The 15214-nt window shown below is 36.5% G+C and overlaps 1 protein-coding gene across 1 annotated transcript in view; it reads right to left on the reverse strand.

Moving 5' to 3' along the window:
- LOC145661498 (muscle-specific protein 20-like) overlaps window positions 1-15214 on the reverse strand; it is a 97667-nt gene that overhangs the window by 18856 nt on the left and 63597 nt on the right. The window lies entirely within an intron of this gene.

Here is a 15214-nt window from a genome sequence, read left to right on the forward strand (position 1 = left end):
AACAAAGAAATTTAAAAATACAGTAAATAGTACCTCGGAAAACATTTAAAAATTTATAATTAAGTAGGTTCCACCGAAAACAGGAAAAAAGAAAAATAAGAATGGCGAGTCAGATAAAAGATCTGCGCCAGAATAAAAACTCCGACTCCAAGTGAAGGAGATGGAACTGGAACTTCAAATTGCATTGAACATTATAGGAATTTTTAGGGATTTCCTCTTTTAATCTCTACTTTTTCCTTCTTTCTCCATTCTTTTCCAGTTCCGCATATAAAGCAAATCGTTTGTAGAAATAATTCGTAGGCATATTCCACTCCCAGTAATAATTTCAGAAGGTAGTCTGGGGCATCCCTTCCCCCCCGAGCCATAACATATAACATCTTCAATGTGGATGCCCAGTATTTATGTAGTAGTTCCCCAGCGTATTGAAATCCCCTCCCGGGGAAACTGTTCTGAAATCATCACTGCATATACCTAACTAACTAACTAACTCTATGGTCTATGGAACCCGGAGGTTCAATGCCGCGTTCATAATAGCTCTCCACTGACTTCTATCCTTAGCTAACTGCATCCAGTTTCTACATTGTATTCCAATCTCTGCGAGATCCATTTTAATATTGTCCTCCCATCTGCGCCTAGGTCTTCCTAATGGTCGTTTTCCGATGGGTCTTCCTGTCAAGACTTTGAAAGCGTTTCTGCTTTCTTCCATTCTAGCTACATGACCCGCCCACCTAAGCCTCCTAGACTTGACGACCCTAACAATGTTGGGTAAACCATATAAATTATGTAGTTCCTCGTTATGAAGTTTCCGCCATACCCCATTCCCGTTCCTCTTGGGTCCGAATATTCGTCACAGGATCTTGTTCTCAAATACTTTCAGTCTATGTTCTTCCCTCAGAGTAAGTGACCATGTTTCGCAGCCATACAGAACAACAGGCATGATTACCGTTTTGTATATTTTAAGCTTCAAATTTCTCGACAGAATTCGCGACGACAAGAGATTTTGAACCGAATAGTAACACGAATTCCCTGCTTTTAGTCGACATTTAATTTCTCCGTGAATATGATTTTCCTCTGTTAATATTGATCCTAGGTACTATTAACCTATGTCATATTAAAGTAGTCGACAAATGATCACCTTAGATCCAAAACCAGATTCAGCTGATGTAATTTTTGACTTTTACATTATGCTATGAGAAGTCTTATGTACTTGCTATGTCCGTCCGTTAATCTTTCTGTCTGTCTGTTGACAGGTATCACACAGTAAAAACAGAAAGAGATGTCGACGAGTGTGTTTTTTTGGGGGGGGGGGGATCACTACAGCGTCCTAAGGTTAGGTCCCATTTTTTTTCATTAATCCTCTATTCAAACCGGAGGTGGTAAAAAATCAGTCATTTGCTGTTTTAGAATTGATATTCATAGAACAAAATCTATAATAGATAGTAACAAGGTTTTCCTATGAATCGATTAGTCTGAAACAAGGATACCATCTCCACCCATATTACTCTACTGAGACTGGAAATGGTCAAATTTACTAGTACTTCTGGTTTTAATGTTAATCGCTGTATAACAAAAACGGTTGTGGATAGTGATAAGGATTTTCTGTAATCAATTATAGTAGTAACATTCTACTTAAACCTGAGGAGGTAGAAATTCCGTATTATTTTCTGGTTGTAATATTGATATTCATAGAGTAGAAATATTAAGAGATATCGAGAAGCGATTTCTCGAAATCGAATCACGATCCCAAGAATAGGTTCCATTCTTTCAGTTAAGCTTCTATTGAAACCGAAAGTGGTAGAAATCAATCGTTTCCAGTTTCAACATTGATCACAAAGAACAAGAAGTTACAGATAGCAACAAGTGTTTTTTTATTTTTTAAAAAAATCGATTCAACACTTGAAGAAAAAATACCAATCCCACCCATATTACTCTATTAAAATCGGAGGTGGTAAAAATTTGCTTGTACTTCCGGCGTCTGTATTGATCTCCACTAAGCAAAAACGGTAATGAATATTGAGAAGCAGTGAGGGGCACTGTGGCTCTGTGCTTGGTTCGAAACCCAGTAAGTAAATTTGTGGTGGACAAGATCGAGTCCATGGGTTTTCTCTGAGTATTCCCGTTTCCTCTCACTTTCTCATTCCACCAAGTCTTCCATCACCATTCACTTGCTTTAATCATCATCTCCCTTAGCCTAACGGGCATAATCATGGGACGTTAAACTGAAAGATTTCGAGAAGTGGTTCTTCGGAATAGATTTAGCATCCGAAGAATAGGCTCCCCCTCTTAACTAACCCTCTGTTGAAAAGGAAAATGTTAGTAATGAAGTGTTTCCTGCTGGTAGCCATAGAACAAAGTTGTTGAAAAGCTGTATCTACAATATTTCTTAGAATTAGAAAAATATCTTAAAAATATAAAACAAATTATTAATTTCCTTCGTTATTTTAATAGTATTTCATGCTTAATTTAATTATCTTTCGTGCATATCTTTTCTCTCTCTCTCCATATATATATATATATATATATATATGTTTTCCTTTATTTCTGCTTATGGAGGCAATGTGTTTCGTTTGAAAGTTGGAGCTTTCAATACATACTAGTTTGTCAGCCTATGAATATGCGATAAATTTTCGTCAGCTTTCATTTTCGTTTCTCCTTCCTTGAGTCTGTATCTCCATTGAAGTTATATAACTACCGAATGTGTTAGTTAAATTAAACAGAAATAAAAACACGTCTCATTTTTTGTTACTTTAGTTCAGAATGAGGTTTTAGTACTATGATAACCATTATGATAACCATACATGAACCCTCTTCAGCATTCTCTAATAATGCTGAAGAGGGTTCTCTTGAGGATATGCACATAGAACATAGCATTGCTTTAAGTTCGGTGACTTACTAAAGACATTACAGTGGAAGTGTGCAACAAAAGTAGCATATAATGGTAATTCTTTGCAAAGAATATAATAGTAACTGTACAAAGTTAATTAATAGCTTTACAATCGTAGTGCTAGAGTTAACAAGTCCGTAACTAGTTAAACGAATTTATTTTGGTTCACATAATATCAAGGTAGAGCTGTAACCTTGTCGTTTACATGCCAATGCGAGAAAGTGACTTAAGGTATGTAGTGTATATAATAGAAAGGAAACTGTGATTGATTCTTGACTAGGAACTTCGTTATTTTTTAAAGCATTGACTGAAAACTTTGCGTCATGATGAATTAAAATAAGTTGATATAATTTTGCAGTACCTGTACAACCCTTTGATTATCTATAGATTTGAAATTCTTATGATGGCGTTTTAAGAAAAGAAAAACATGGAAACCTATGTGTATGCCCCAATCCAGAAACCTGAAGGTTTATAGCTACAGAAAAATTTAAATATTGGATTCTGTCCTGTACTAAGCCAATTCAGTTTTTTGTTATTCTCTCTAGGATTTTGCTATATATTTCTTTATCTACAATTTATCTTTTTTCCCGATTGAAATCAGAAGTTTCACCCCTATTTCCCATACGTATTGCATGTTCATCCCATCTTACACACCTCGATATTATTATCCGCATATTACTTGGTGAAATGTTGCTATTGGGAAGTTCCAATTTTATTTCTATATACATTCATCTTTGTTCTTTCTTTTCGTGCCAAATACGAGGGCTATCCAGAAAGTAGATTACGTTTTGGAATAAAAAATCAACAAAGTATAGGAAACAAATTTTATTATATACAGATGAAAGCCACACACAAATACTACTTTTCGACATAGTCACCATTCAAATTAAGGCATTTATCGTAGCGATGTACGAGCTTGGAAATTCCTTCGTCGAAAAATTCGGCCGCCTGCGACTTCAACCACTTCGTTACCTCTTCTTGCAGCTGTTCGTCGTCATCAAAACGCTGCATAGCCAGCCACTTCTTCATTGCTGGGAATAGGTGGAAGTCGCTCGGTGCCAGGTCGGGACTGTACGGCGGATGAGGAAACAACTCCCACTGAAAAGATTCAAGAACTTCACGCGTGACATTTGCCGTGTGGGGCCGGGCGTTGTCGTGAATCAACAAGATCTTAGAGCTCAACATTCCTCTGCGCTTGTTTTGAATTGCTCTTCTGAGGTTTTGCAGAGTTTGGCAATACCTTTGAGCGTTTATTGTAGTGCCTCTTTCCAGGAAGTCCACCAAAATCACACCTTTTCTGTCCCAAAAAACAGTCGCCATCATCTTCCTTGCCGACATTGTTTGCATGCATTTCTTGGGTTTTTGGGGAGAACCTGTGTGCCCCCACTGCATTGATTGCAATTTCGTTTCACAGTTCACGTGTTTCACCCATGTTTCGTCACCAGTAACGATGCGATCGAGTAAAGCGTCACCATCCTTATTGTAGGCGTCCAAAAAGTGCAACGCTGCAGCCATTCGCTGATTTTTGTGGTCCTCTGTCAAGATTTTTGGAATCCATCTTGCACAAAACTTGTGGTAACCAAGCTTTTCGCTGATGATTTCGTGCAACAAACTTCGCGAAATTTGTGGAAAACTCAAAGAAAGTTCCGTTATTGTGAACTTTCGATTTTCACGGACTTTAACATCGACTTTTTCGACAAGTTCGGCAGTCACTTTGCTGGGTCTCCCACTTCGATCTTCGTCGTGAACATTGGTTCGGCCATTTTTAAATCTTATGACCCACTGTCGCACTCCACCTTCAGTGATAATGTTGTCCCCATACACTTCACACAGCTGCCGATAGATTTCTATCGGTTTACAGTTTTTTGCTGTCAGAAACCTTATTACTGCACGCACCTCGCAGCTCGCCGGATTTTCAATTAACGCAGACATTTCAAACCGTCACAGTATCTTAACGGAGCACAGCACGAACCTCTCACTAGCACGGCTAGATGCCGACTGAGCTGCGCAACGCTCTGACCCCAAGATGGCCGCGCTAGCCCCGCCCCTAGCGGACACAGACGAAAACGTAATCTACTTTCTGGATAGCCCTCGTATTTTATAGTTTCTTCAAGACTTCGAACTTGAATACACTTAATCTATGTTTCTTAAATACAATTTTGTCAATGAGCAAAATTAGGCTTTTATAATTTTTTAAAAAATAATTTATTTGACATTATATATATCAAAGTCAATTTCAGTAAAATATGTATTTCAGGTCACGACTGAGTTGCATTGGGAAAACGTGTTTGGTTTCGTCCTGCCAACTTTTCTCACTTTATTGAAATAAAAATTCCTGTGTATTTACTGTAGTTCAACTAGTAAAATTGAGTTGAGTTGATTTTGAGTTTAACTTCTCTTTTCAGCAGCGAAGCTATACACGTGGACCTACTGATTAACGTGGAATCCGAACCACATGAGCTCCCAGCGGGAATCGAACCCGGGTCTCCCGCGCCAACTAGTAAAATTATTCATATCTCTAAAACTTATACCGGTAGTTTTATTTAGACTGCTTTTAAAAGTGAAACAGTTTGCCAGAATTATAAAAATATATTTCTTTAATTATCCTTGCAAAATCTTAAAATCTGAATACAATATACTGGCGGTAAATATAACCACACATTAGAACCAGACATTTACATTTGTATACGTGTGTTAAAAATAGACTGCTAGTTACAAATTCGTGTAAAATTTTCGCAAACTGGACTAGTGAAATTTACACTGACAAGAAAACGTATGTGCCGTACGTAAAAACGTAGGTTATATGTGTAAATCCTGTAGGTTTTGGACTTAACGTACAGTAAACGTACAGATAACTGAAAAAGTATATTTTATACCTACTTTCTGTATAATTGTTCCGATTAAATGTACTTTCCGTACGAACGAAAGAACTGTATATAGGCGGTCAGGATCCCACATACAGATAGACGTATCACGTATGTAACATATAGTTGGCGTATGTAACCAGTGGTGTATTTAAGGGGGTGGCTATCGGGCTCAAGCTCCCCGAAATAAATTTGCTATATGCACAACTTCATTGAAATTTGTTAGCACCCAAAAGGAAAAACATAGCCTAAGTGCTTATTCACATATTGTGCATAGTTCCCCGAAACAAAATCCTTAATGCGCCACTGTATGTGACATACGTATAGTATGTAACATACGGTAGACTGATAGATGTCAGATATTCTGGAAGGCATGATGTAACATCTAAGTGGGGAAAGCATGTAGCATATGGATAACATATGTTCCATACTGTTTTCCGTAGTAAATATAAGTATTCCGTATATTTGTACAATATAGCGCTGTCCGGATAACCGATTTTTCTTAGTGTAGTGTCATAATTTGTAACTTATGAAGTAGTAGACTTATAAGTCTGAGAAGTAGGCATTGAAGTAATTTTCTTACGTCAGCGAAATGTTAATCTGTCTTAGCTTCAAATGTTCCATCATGCAGAAGATGTGACAAAAAAAATACTCTTTCGTATATTTTTGTTAGTGTGCAATACTTCATCCTACAAGGAAACTTCATTTAACTATTACTCAGTGCAACTAAATGTATAATTTCTTAGTTTTATCAGTCAAGAATATTAAAGATAGAAGACATACTTCCAACTTTGATATCACAAAAATGAATAAAATAAGATGCTTAAAATCTTCAGGCAAATTGATTTTAGTTTTGCGTGCATGAAATGTTACAAGACTAACATGAAGAAGGCAATCTCTTTCAAACAATGTATACTTTTTTTTTTTCAATCACAACAGTGTACTCAAAACTTTGCGTGTTTAGTCATATTAATATAATATGAAGGTTTATCCTCGCTTCGTTAATAATAGAATGTCTACAGACAACTTACTTAAAACTTTGGTCGTTATAGTCTCCATTCGCTTATTTCATGAATGGCTAAAGGCTTGTATTAACGATTTGTTACTGTTGACATGCAGCTGATGAAATTTCTAGTTCTACTAGACATAGTTTGTGCGTGTTACATCAATTTTGTATATGATTTCTATTTACATAACGAAGAGAAAACTTTTTGTTTACTTTTATGAGGTAAGTGATTAATTTATTTTTGAAATTTTCTGATTATACTTCTGCAGTATGTATTCAAACTTACTATCAACTTTAAGGTACAGGGTAATAGGGAATTGATTCCCATTTTAAATTGGAGCTATAACGGTACCACATGTTCAATGTATAGGTATCATATATTCAATATGAACTATATACGAGGGCTATCCAGAAAGTAGATTACGTTTTGGAATAAAAAATCAACAAAGTATAGGAAACAAATTTTATTATATACAGATGAAAGCCACACACAAATACTACTTTTCGACATAGTCACCATTCAAATTAAGGCATTTATCGTAGCGATGTACGAGCTTGGAAATTCCTTCGTCGAAAAATTCGGCCGCCTGCGACTTCAACCACTTCGTTACCTCTTCTTGCAGCTGTTCGTCGTCATCAAAACGCTGCATAGCCAGCCACTTCTTCATTGCTGGGAATAGGTGGAAGTCGCTCGGTGCCAGGTCGGGACTGTACGGCGGATGAGGAAACAACTCCCACTGAAAAGATTCAAGAACTTCACGCGTGACATTTGCCGTGTGGGGCCGGGCGTTGTCGTGAATCAACAAGATCTTAGAGCTCAACATTCCTCTGCGCTTGTTTTGAATTGCTCTTCTGAGGTTTTGCAGAGTTTGGCAATACCTTTGAGCGTTTATTGTAGTGCCTCTTTCCAGGAAGTCCACCAAAATCACACCTTTTCTGTCCCAAAAAACAGTCGCCATCATCTTCCTTGCCGACATTGTTTGCATGCATTTCTTGGGTTTTTGGGGAGAACCTGTGTGCCCCCACTGCATTGATTGCAATTTCGTTTCACAGTTCACGTATTTCACCCATGTTTCGTCACCAGTAACGATGCGATCGAGTAAAGAGTCACCATCCTTATTGTAGGCGTCCAAAAAGTGCAACGCTGCAGCCATTCGCTGATTTTTGTGGTCCTCTGTCAAGATTTTTGGAATCCATCTTGCACAAAACTTGTGGTAACCAAGCTTTTCGCTGATGATTTCGTGCAACAAACTTCGCGAAATTTGTGGAAAACTCAAAGAAAGTTCCGTTATTGTGAACTTTCGATTTTCACGGACTTTAACATCGACTTTTTCGACAAGTTCGGCAGTCACTTTGCTGGGTCTCCCACTTCGATCTTCGTCGTGAACATTGGTTCGGCCATTTTTAAATCTTATGACCCACTGTCGCACTCCACCTTCAGTGATAATGTTGTCCCCATACACTTCACACAGCTGCCGATAGATATCTATCGGTTTACAGTTTTTTGCTGTCAGAAACCTTATTACTGCACGCACCTCGCAGCTCGCGGGATTTTCAATTAACGCAGACATTTCAAACCGTCACAGTATCTTAACGGAGCACAGCACGAACCTCTCACTAGCACGGCTAGATGCCGACTGAGCTGCGCAACGCTCTGACCCCAAGATGGCCGCGCTAGCCCCGCCCCTAGCGGACACAGACGAAAACGTAATCTACTTTCTGGATAGCCCTCGTATATTCAGTTAGAACAATATGATTTAATTAATGATTGTAGACACTACACGTGTCATATTTTGGAATAATGAGAAATAACATTATAAACTTTCAATCTTTGCAGTTCGGTCTCATATTCTTAATGTCAAGTACAGTATCAGTAGAGTATACATAAAGTTGCAGGTATATACGAAAGTTCATGAATTATTTCCATAAAAATGTGACTCATATTCTGCTTGTAGTGAACGATTTAACTCATAAAGATTTCTTTTTTCAATGCTCAGTCCTCGATAAGAAAATACTGTATGTCATTTAATCCTTAAGTTATTCTGTAAGTTCACGATTCGTGTTGCCTATGACAGTGATAGAAAAACTTAAGATAGGAGGGGGTCAAAGTAAAAGTAAATATGCGAGTCAGTATAATTTATTAACAACAACAATGGTTGATTTTACGAAATTCTTACAGTTGTAAGTTCTGTTAATGATTGAAGTGTCTCATAATCTTGTTTGAACTGGGATGCACTGGTTCTCAGAACTGAAGTTAAATGCTCATCTGTTTGTCTGTTTCTAATACAACTCTTTCAAGGTAAACCTACTGTACTTTTCACAACCGTTCGGAGTTTTGTGTAAAAACTGTATAATTTATACTAGAACAATATGTTTTAATCCTGCTATACAATGGGAATTGAAGATAAGAATTGTTATTGACGATAAGAAACATTGAGTAAATTCAGAAGGGGGTATATTTAATGGTAATTTTGAGGTGAGATACGTTAGGTGAGAATTTAGGAGATGAGTATGATGAATATCCATATGTTATACTTTTTTCTCCACATTACTGCTAGCCGGTTACTCTAATCGACTTATGCAATATAATCTTACAAGTTAGATGTTATTGCATTATGTATCATCATTACACATTGTACTCCAATATTGTAAATAAGTAGCCTTCCAGCATAACGATATTACTGTAATGACATTATATGAAATAAAACTGCTAGCTGTAAATATGATTGTATATGACTAGAAGACAAAAGTAGATGCTGTAATCGCCTGAAAAAGGAGTCGTGAAAGTAGTCTTAATCTAGGAAAGTGTATCTGTTTCTATTGGAAGGGCTGTGTTTCGTCACGAATATATTTGTAATGCACTAGTATGTTATTTGATTTTGCATTACTCTTTTTTTTTTTTTTTTCAAATGTCCAATTGTAGCAACTTCTGATGACTATTTCTTTGGAGCTTCTTTTATCGCAACTTTGGCAACTTCCAACACTGGAGTAGGTATGCTTTTGGAAACAGAAATAGTTTTTCATTAGTGAAAGGTGGGCGGGGACCAGAGATGGAGAGGAAAATTAAAATAACTTCAAAATTTAGAATAGCTGCCAAATTTGATAGTCATTGCCAAGTAAATTTTTCTAAAGTATGTGGAACCGATGTTCAACAAAAGATATACTGTAAGCTTTTTTAAATCTATTACTCAAACTACTTTTCCTCTTTCAAAATAATAAAAAAATCTAGTCACTGGGAGTACTTATCCAACTATTGTATATTTAAATATGAACCAAATTATAAATTGTATAATATTGCATTCTATGCATGTTATTATTACTGTTGAAACTTCAATTATGTTCTCAATATCTGAATAATGTGAACAGTAATGAAATATTCATAAAATGCTAAGCTCCATGAAATATATTCCAATTAGTATAATATGTTTAAGACTATATTAGAGTGATGCGAATTTTGGATTTCTATCAATTTAAGCACTACTCATGGTACTTAGAATGGTCGTGTTTTAACTGAAATGCCTGTAAATATGAGAATTACGATGCTGTTTCATTGAAAGTTTAGAAGCTGCAGAGTTGAAAAATTTAAACAAGTAAGTCGCTAATACTTGTGAAAAAAAAAAATTGATGTGTATAAGTACAGTATGTTCTCATCAAGTTCATATCGCTTAAGTATTGGGAGACATGACACTGGCAAACTAATAACAAGTCATGTTTAGTCTCAGTATGATTCATACAACCTTTCCCCTTTACATGTTCATGAAAGTTCCACGAAGATATTTCAATTGCCAAAAAATGGTTTTAAACTTCTAAACCAGGTAATTGACCAACCATGGATTTGAAATTCTTCTTTGCAGGAACTAATTTTATTGATAAAAGTTTTAAAAAGAAGCAAACTTAATAATTCTATGAATTATGCATATATGTCCAGTGACAGTAGAAATCTGCACTAATTTCCCAAATATGCATTATATGTACTATAAAATTTCGTCATTTCCTCTTCAAACTGACTGCAACGGATATCTATTGAGACAGCATATCGAAATCATATTAGGAACAAAACATGTCACGTAATGTCACCCTTCAACCTTTCTCACCCAAATTCCGATGGAGTTGAACTTGTACTTAAACGGCATCAGAAGTGCTACCATTTATATCAGTAACCCCGAAAAATATGGATTGGACACTAATATCGGTTGTTTTCTATTATTATTTACATGTCACTAGTTCCCACCCACCCCCTCGCCTTCTTGCAGAAAATTGTTAATGTAATATCACAAGATCCTTGGGAGGCCTATAGTTATTACTCATACAAAGTTTCGCTTTAATTGGTCCAGTAGTTTCATTTATGTGATCACACACATATATATATCGATTAATATGTACCTAGGCATTCAAAAAGCATAGCCAAATAAGTTAAAAGTAATTGATGTTTATCATTTTTTAAAAACAGTATCATTTGCACTATAGATGTAAGTTAGTTATACATTTAGATTTATTCAAGGTATTAACTAACTAACTAACTAACTAACTCGATGGCCTATGGAACCCGGAGGTTCAATGCCGCGTTCACAAAAGCTCTCCACTGACTTCTATCCTTAGCTAACTGCATCCAGTTTCTACACTGTATTCCAATCTCTGCGAGATCCATCTTAATATTGTCCTCCCATCTGCGCCTAGGTCTTCCTAATGGTCGTTTTCCGATTGGTCTTCCAGTCAAGACTTTGAAAGCGTCTCTACTTTCTTCCATTCTAGCTACATGACCCGCCCATCTAAGCCTCCTAAACTTGACGACCCTAACAATGTTGGGTAAACCATATAAATTATGTAGTTCCTCGTTATGAAGTTTTCGCCATTCCCCATTCCCGTTCCTCTTGGGTCCGAATATTCGTCTCAGGATCTTGTTCTCAAATACTTTCAGTTTATGTTCTTCCCTCAGAGTAAGTGACCATGTTTCGCAGCCATACAGAACAACAGGCATGATTATCGTTTTGTATATTTTAAGTTTCAAATTCCTCGACAGAATTCGCGACGACAAGAGATTTTGAACCGAATAGTAATACGAATTCCCTGCTTTTAGTCGACATTTAATTTCTCCGTGAATATGATTTTCCTCTGTTAATATTGATCCTAGATATTTGAAACTATCCACTTTATCAAAAGTATTATATAATATTTTAACGCTTTTATAATTTGCTGTATTACAATCCCGACGCACTTCCATGTATTTAGTTTTCTCTGCATTTACTTCTAAACCCATATCCCTGTAAGCGTTTAATAAGATCTCTGCATTTCTTTCTATTGTTCTCCTATCATCTCCTATTAAATTTACATCATCAGCATATGCCATAACCTATTGAATACCGTTCAACTGTAAGCCCTGGTTGCTATCTTTGATTTTCCTTATAGCGTATTCCAAAACGAAGTTAAATAGTAATGGCGACAACGCATCTCCTTGTTTCAGGCCATTTTCGACGTGAAAGCTCGTGGACAAAAATTTTCCTACCCGGACTTTACTTTGGGATTCATTTAAACATATCTTAATTAATCTAATTAGCTTTCTCGGTATTCCAAGTTCTGCAAGAACGTTGTATAATGTTTCTCTCCTAACCGAGTCGTACGCCTTTCTAAAATCAATAAATAGTTGATGTACCGGGGTATTGTATTCCCACTTTTTTTTTTTCGAGTATTTGGCGAATGGTAAATATTTGGTCGATAGTTGATCGATTTCGTCTAAATCCGCACTGATAATCTCCAATAATTTAATCTGCGTATGGGGTCAGTCTTGCTAACAGAATATTTGAAAGGATTTTATAGGATGTTGACAGAAGAGAAATGCCTCGATAATTATTACAGTCAGTTTTGTCGCCTTTCTTGTGGATTGGAACAATGATTGATTCTTTTCACTCTTGTGGCAATTCTTCCTTGTTCCAGATAAGGAGAATGAGTTTGTGTATCTTGTTCCACAATTTTTCACCTCCAGCTAAAATTAACTCAGCCGGAATTTCATCTACACCCGGAGATTTGTGTTTCTTTAATTTCTTTATAGCGGTTTCTACTTGTATTCGGTTGGGTTCTGGAATATACGGTACTGCGGTGTGTATCTCCTTTTCTCCACGAACACTAGTTTTTGATTGCGTGTTAAGCAAATCGTCAAAGAAATCTTTCCATCTATTTAAGATGCTATCCGTGTCAGTGAGAACTGTACCGTCAGATTTCTTTAATATATAAGCACAAGGTTGATAGCCTTTCTTAAATTCGTTGATTCCCTTATACATGTCCCGTATGTTTTTACTTTTACTATTATCTTCAAGTTCCTTAATTTTAGCTTTCAGAAAATCGCGTTTCTTTGTTCTAAAAGTTTTGGAAGTTTCCCGCCTGATATCTGCGAAATTTTGTGTAGTCATTTCATTCGGATTTTGCCAGCGTAATTTTGCCTGTTTTCTCTTCTCTGCTAGTTTTATGCATTCCTGGTCGAACCATGGTTTGTTCCTACGTATTTCCGCGTGTCCCAATTTTTCTCTTGCTGAAATTTTAATGCTATCTCTAATTTCAATCCAAGTATCCTCAACACTAGTGCACTCCGAATCTTCTAAACCGAAAATCTATTCGAAACTTCAATCTGGTATTCCTCTCTTACCTGGCTCTCTTCTAATTTCTTTAAATTGAATCTCTCCGTTTTCGGACAATGAATATTACCTTTATTCAACGATAACCTCTCCCGTATTATCGCTGCTACCAGGTAGTGGTCAGTGTCACAATCAGCCCCTCTAAACGACCGGACATCAATTATGCTAGATTGCCTTCTTCTATCTACTAAAACGTGATCGATTTGATAATGTGTTTTCCCGTCTGGTGATGTCCAAGTGTATTTATGAACGTCGCGATGTGGGAATTTTATACTCTTCACGATTAGGTTTTTGGATGTTGCAAAGTTCACGAGTCTAACACCGTTGTCATTACTTTCCTTATGCAGACTTTCGTTCCCTATAATCGGTTTGAAAATATCCTCTCGTCCTACCTTCGCAATGAAATCCCCTAATAGAATTTTCATATAGTATCGCGGGAGTTGGTCAAATATCCGTTCCACTTCTTCGTAAAAACTGTCTTTTATATCGTCATCCTTATCTTCCGTTGGGGTATGTACATTTAAAACAATAATATCACACCACCGTCCCTTAAGAGTAATAAAAGAAAGTCTGTCAGTAACAAATTCAACCCGTTTAATTGCTGCTAATATACGTTTATGAACGAAAAACCCTGTTCCTAACTGGTGATTTTTATTTCCTTCCCCGTAAAAGAACGTAAAATTTCCGGAATTCTCAGATCCATTTCCTTCCCACCTAACTTCCTGAACTCCTACTACGTCCATCCTGTATTTCTCTAACTCCCTCGTTACGGATTTTAACACGCCTGCCCTATAAAGACTCCTAATATTCCATGTTCCAAATCTCATGTCCATTTTCTTTTGCTGAGGTCGTGCCAAGTTATCAGTCCTTGTCCGAGGCTTTTGTGAATATTTCTGAACAAGTGCTTTTTTTTACAGGATGAGGTTGTTAGCCCTACCCAAACCCCCAAGCTGGAGGACCACTCCTAGTCGGCTGTCCGCGACTGCTTATTCAGTATATTCGCAGCTAACCTCTATATCTAGAGGCCTTCTCTCGATCCGCAACCTGAGGACGCGCCATGCCGTGGTGATAGGAACCCACGTTACACGGTTATTCAAGGTATAGTTATTCGAATGTTTTGTGTGGAGTATGGTAAATTGTTTAACTTCGGCCGTTTTCTTTAACTTTGATGATCTTAGATTCATTTGAATTAATTAAAAACTAAAATCAATATCATTATTTCTCATCAGTGATTACCTGTCTCGTATTTAGTTGCACAATTGCATGATTTTGCGCAAAATACTAAAAAAAAAAAAAAAAGAATACTTTTATATCTAAAGTATCCTGGTACTCATATTTCTTTTTCCTACGATTAAATAATGTGTCGTTACTCATAAGTCAAGGGAGAATAGCATTCTTCTTTCCAAATTGGGAGGTTCTGAGTTTAAAGCTCGTGGCCGATCATTTTGACTCAGGTTTTCCAGGGTTTCCCTTATTTCTAAGACGCGAGTGACAAGATAAAATCTTTAGATTAAGCATCTGACGTGAGAACTTTTGCTCATTGTTACTCTTGTTGATTTCAGTATGAATTATTTTCGCAATCTATAATTTACTTCCACAATAAATAAAAAAATCACTCGAACAGAAAAAATGCATATTTAATGGTTTTATGATAGTTTTATATTAATACTTTTCTTGTAATAGTTTCTTGGTCATTTCTTATAGCGTACCCTGTAGTTGATATTCACATTGAAAACAGTTGGTTGTTTTTCTTATAGAAATAGACAGTTTACAGGGGAAAATGAAGATAAACAAGAATGATCTTGTCAATGCTTCATTGTTTTGTTGAATTATC

The sequence above is a fragment of the Thermobia domestica genome, chromosome 1 (genome assembly GCF_964235325.1).
Source record: "Thermobia domestica chromosome 1, izTheDome1.hap1.1, whole genome shotgun sequence".
In the NCBI taxonomy this organism is placed as follows: domain Eukaryota; kingdom Metazoa; phylum Arthropoda; class Insecta; order Zygentoma; family Lepismatidae; genus Thermobia; species Thermobia domestica.